Source organism: Orycteropus afer, unplaced genomic scaffold (genome assembly GCF_000298275.1).
Source record: "Orycteropus afer afer isolate SDZICR_OR568_19922 unplaced genomic scaffold, OryAfe1.0 scaffold00235, whole genome shotgun sequence".
Classification (NCBI taxonomy): domain Eukaryota; kingdom Metazoa; phylum Chordata; class Mammalia; order Tubulidentata; family Orycteropodidae; genus Orycteropus; species Orycteropus afer.
The window spans coordinates 4,454,286-4,459,954 of NW_006921822.1; positions in this window are offsets into that span (position 1 = coordinate 4,454,286).

The following is a 5,669-nucleotide window of genomic DNA, read 5'->3' on the forward strand; positions in this document are numbered from 1 at the left end:
CTTGTTAAGTGGAGAGTCAGCAAAAAAGGGGAAGACCCTCAATGAGATGAATTTACACAGTGGCTATACCAATGCACTCAAGTATAACAAGGATTGTAAGACTGATGCACGACCGGGCAGTGTTTCGTTCTGTTGTACATAATGTCACTATGTGTCAGAGCTGACTTGAAGGTACCTAACAGCAACAACAATCGGTGGTTCCAAATGATGAACTTGTGAAGTAATTCTTGTGTTCAAATGACAATGATGTTGTTGTATTAGTTTTTTAGTGTTGTTGTTGTTGTTATGTGCTGTCGAGTCAGAGTCGACTCATAGCGACCCCTCCTTGGGTTTCTGAGGTGGTATCACTACGGAAGTAGATTGCCCAACTTTCCTTCTGAGGAGTGGCTGGTGGGTTTGAACCGCCAGCCTTCTGGTTAGCAGTCAAGTGTCTTGGGCCCTATGCTAGGCTTTATTTTTTAGAGCAGTTTTGGATTCACAAAAAGTTTTCTGCAGAAAGTACAGAGAGTTCCTCCGTACCTCCTCTCTCCCTTCCATAATTTTTCTCCTATTATTAGCATCTTGCAATCATGTGGTACATTTATTACAATTGATGAAGCAACATTGATATGTTATTAATTGAAAGTCCACACTTTACTATGGATTCACTCTTTGTATTATACAGTCTTATGAATTTTGATAAATGCATGATGTCATATATCTACCTTACAATGTCCTACAGAATAGTTTCACTGGCCTAAGAATGCCCTGTGCTTCACCTATTAACCTTTCCCACCTCCCCCTGAACCCTGGCAACCACTGCAAATGCCAGTGTTGTAAAACTCATTTTATTCACAGGTGAAAACATCTAATAAAGTACACATAAACATTCATGTGTGCATACATAAGCACCACACAAATACCTATGTGTATGTGTAAGGTAGAACAATTTCAGAATATCTTTTTTTAACTGGACAAGTACTAATATTTTTATTGCTTTCACTTTTTGTCTTAATAAACAAGCAATATATATTTATGTATTTCTGTGTGTGAACATGTTTATGTGAACCTTTCTCCTTTAGATGGAAATAATTGTATGTTTAAGTACAGTTGCCTTTAACTTTATAGGGTAACGATATTCCCTCAAATCAAGGAACCAGAAAATTTTTACTGAGCCGCTGTTCTGTGTTCAGCTCTATACAAAGAGGAGGATACAGAAATAAGCCATTCTGGCCCTTGTGCCTAAGTCTTGTGTAAATAGGTAACACCTGTCTGTGAGGATGTTGCACAAGCAGGCACTCTCATAGAGTGCTGATGGAAGTAGAAATTGGTTCAGTTTCTCCAAAAACGGATAGAGTGTTGTTCAGTCAAGTTGAAGATACATATACCTGGATACCTGGAAAATTCCGTAGAAGTATATGCCTCATATGCATGTGAAAGCTGGACAGCAAATAAAGAAGGCCAAAAAAGAATTGATGCCTTTGAATTGTGTTGGTAAAGAATACTGAAAACACCATGGACTGCCAGAAGAACTAACAAATCTATTCTGGAAGAAATACAGCTGTAATACTCCTTAGAATCGAGAATGGCCCAATTTCATATTACCTACCTTGGTCACGTTGTCAGAAGAGATCAGTCCCCAGAGAAGGATATCATGCTTGGTAAAGTGGAGGGTCAGAGAAAAAGGGGAAGACCCTCAATGAGATGGACTGACACAGTGGTTGCAATGATGAGCTTCAGTATAGCAAGGATTGTGAGGATAGCGCAGGACCACGCAGGGTTTCATTCTGTTGTACATTGTCGTTGTTATTAGGTGCCATCAACTCTGCTCTGACTCACAGCAACCCCGTATATAACAGAATGAAACACTGCCTGATCCTGTGCCTGTGATACAAAAGATGCGCCACGTGTTTTAAGATGCAGGGGAGCTGTATTTACTAAGACACATGGCTAAGGAAACCTGAATATTCTAGGAAGCTAATCTTTATGTCTTGGAAGGAAGACTGGGCAATCTATTTCTGTAGAGATACCACCTCAGAAATTGGTTTTGGAATCTTTATGCAGAATGAGTCAATATGTTTCTATCATGTTTAAATATAAAATCTAGAGTTAATATGTTACTATGTATATCATAAAAATGTATAAACATTGCACAACACAGTAAGAATAAAAAATTGGTAGTTTGTAGGCACATATCAAGAACAGTATTTTCCACATACTGTATTTGTGCCACCCTTTACCCTCTCCACCCTCCTTCTTTCCAGCATAGGCTATATAGCTTAAAACTGCTTTTTTAACAGTGAGTTATCAGAGGGTCTTAACGTCCACTTAGAATGATGGTGTGCAGGTTCTGAGAACACAGGAGCAGAAATAGCTATGACAGAGCAATCGGATTATTTGCTGATTATAATCTTCTGTTACAAGACCAAAAAAAAAAAAAAAAAGCTTCTTTCTCATAAGATGCATAAGATGGAAAACAGCTCGAATCTCTGCAAAATAGCTTTTATCAGGACCAATAGGAACACAGCAGCTATTTCCCTCTGGCACCTAAACACTTACAAAGTACTGATAATGACACATTCATAGATGTTTCAAAAGTCTTTAGACATCTTGCCTAGGCAGAAAAGAAAGGGCCTTCTTTCTCTCTTTCTTCTTTTTTTTTTTAAATTCCCCTATTGGTTTCCTAGGAGCTCTGGTAGCGTAGTCCCTAAGGCATTTGACTGCTAACCAGAAGGCTGGTGGTTCAAACCCACCAGCCACTCCTCGGAAGGAAGGTTGGGCAATCTACTTCCATAGTGATACTGCCTGGGAAACCCAAGGAGGTGTCACTATGAGTCGGATCCTGCTCCTTGGCCATGAGTTTTTTTGTTTGTTTGTTTGTTTCCTGGGATTTTATTGGTAGGGTGGGGCTGACACCATTAACCTGCTTTATTAGAAACATGCTAATCCACCTCCAGAACTCTGGGGTGGGGACACTAATCTTGGCAGTCCTAGTTTCTTAACTGGACAATTTCTTTTCCACTTAGTTTGGTGGAAATAAATCTAGGGATTCTCAAAAACATATTCATTTGAAGAGAAGAAAACACACACATACGCTTGCACACATATTTTGCAGCTGAATAGTTTATTGATTAAATCTTCTCTTAAAATTTCAATTCTAAATTGCCTTGGCTCAGAATAACCTACTCAAGTCTTTGTTTTTTAGCATAGACCAAGTTACTCATAAGTCAAAGGCCAATGTAGATTTGGACCAGATATCCAGTTTTTGGAATTATTGGTTCCATCTGGAAGTTTTTTGTTCCTAACTCCTGATATAGTTCTCTAACCTGTCTACTTTGGCCCCAGTGTCCTGTCCTGACCTCACAAACCCCCCAGCATAGTACCAAGGATTTCATTCCTGGGTCACAGACAGACCCTTATTGTTTTCACAGCCAAATAGCTATACATGCAAACATGTGAACATTTTCCCATACCATTAAGTATTTTTATTATATCCTTATATACTATTTTAGCATATAACTTATTTATACAGTATCCAATTGTTGAATACTATGTTGTTCCCTATTTTTAGCCATTATAAACATGACCATGGTTATACAAAAACCTTCTGTATAATTCTGATTGTTTTTTTTTAAATAAAATCCTAGAAGTAGAATTGATAGAATAAACTGTATGCATATTTTTATGACATGATACATACTGCAAAATTATCCTCCTGAAAAACTGCATGATTTACATTGTCATTAACAGTGAGTATTATATTAAAAATTTTGGCATTCTTATGGAAAAAAGACAAAACTGGTTTTCTATTATTCCTTGATTGTTAATCAATTCACAACTCTGTATTTCTTGTTTATAAATTAATTTTTCATTGGCTTTTTAATTTTTCCTCCATTGAGTGTTCATCTTCCTCTTACTGATTTGTAACAGAGGAGTTCTAGCTTATAAGTCTTATTTTGCAATCAAGGAAAGAGATTCAAGCCATCTTTTTTAAATTAAAAATTGTTAAAGATTGTTCCAAAAGCAGTATTTTCTTAAAAAGAAAAGAGAAATTTTGAGCAGAAGTAATGGATAGGCTCTTGGATTGTTTGATAATCTAAGTAATGAAGAGGAGAGAGTCTCAAGGTCCTATTGGAACAAGATTGAAATTTCTTGCTGATTTGATTCAAAATACTGACTTTGACAAAGATAACATAAAACTCAAAATATGGTTGTGCAATAAAGAAACAGACAACAAACTAATGAGTGTGGTCAGTTTTCACTGGTGCCCTGAATTCTTCCAGCTCATATATGAAAACATCTTGATAAAAATTTTCCCAAGTTAGACATAAATTCTAAAATGTTTACTAGGACATTCCTAATAATAAGCTGTAAAATTAAAAGAAACATTTAAAAATATCAGTAATTTTAAAATAATTATAAAATTTGAACAGCCATGCTAGGGAGAAGTCTAATTTTTTTCCAAAAAATTTTCACTATAGAAAATATTATAATATTGTTATGCTATGAAGAGGTGATCAGAGTATACAGCCAAAAATAATGGTAAAATCCCACATGCTCTTGTTACAAAGTGATTGACACTTCACTCATTCAGAAGTAGAGGTTTCTATTGAAGGATTCTATGGGGGAAGATATTGAAACACACAGGAAGCATCAAGGGAAAGTGGAAGGAATACAAAGAGTTACTGTACCAAAAAGAATTTGTTCACATCGAACCATTTCAGGAGGTAGCATATGATCAAGAACCAATGGTACTGAAAGAAGTCCAAGCTGCACTGAAGCACTGGTGAAAAACAAGATTCCAGGAATGGATGGCATTCCAATTAAGACGTTTCAACAAGTGGATGCCGTGCTGCAAGTACTCTCTTGTTTATGCCAGGGAATTTGGAAGACAACTACCTAGCGAACCGACTGGAAGAGATCCATTCCAAAGAATGGTGATCCTACAGAATGTGGAAATTATCAAATAATATCATTAATATCATGTTGTTGTTGTTGTTGTTATATGCCATTGAGTCGGACCTGACTCATAGCGACCCCTCCTTGGGTTTCCGAGGCAGTATCACTACAGAAGTAGATTGCCTCATCTTCCTTCTGAGGAGTGGCTAGTGGGTTTGAACCGCCAGCCTTCTGGTTAGCAGTCAAGTGCCTTAGGCACTATGCTACCAGAGCTCCCCATTAATATCATACACAAGTACAATTTTGTCAAAGATAATTAAAAAGTGGTTGCAGCATCAGGGAACTGCCAGAAGAAATTCAAGCTGAATACAGAAGGGGATGTAGAGTCGGGAATATCATTGCTGATGTCAGATGGATCCTGGCTGAAACCACAGAATATCAGAAAGATGTTGTTCTGGTTACCTAGTGCCATTCTGACAAGGATATACCACAAATGGGATGGCTTGAACAAACAGGAATTTATTCTCTGACAGTTTCCAGGCTTTAAGTCTGAGTTCAAAGTGCCAGGCTCTATGGGCTGGGTGAAGGCCCCTCAACCTTGGGCTTCAGTTCTGCCTCTTGCTCCCAGCCCACTGAAGCTGGAGGCTTTTCTTCACTCAAGGCAGCTGCTGGGGCTGATAAGCCCAAGGTTGACAAGTAAAAAGGCACAGTTCCTATGTTACCAAACCACATGAACGCAAAAATTCACTGCCGTCGAGTTGGATCCGACTCATTGTTGGATCCGACTTAAC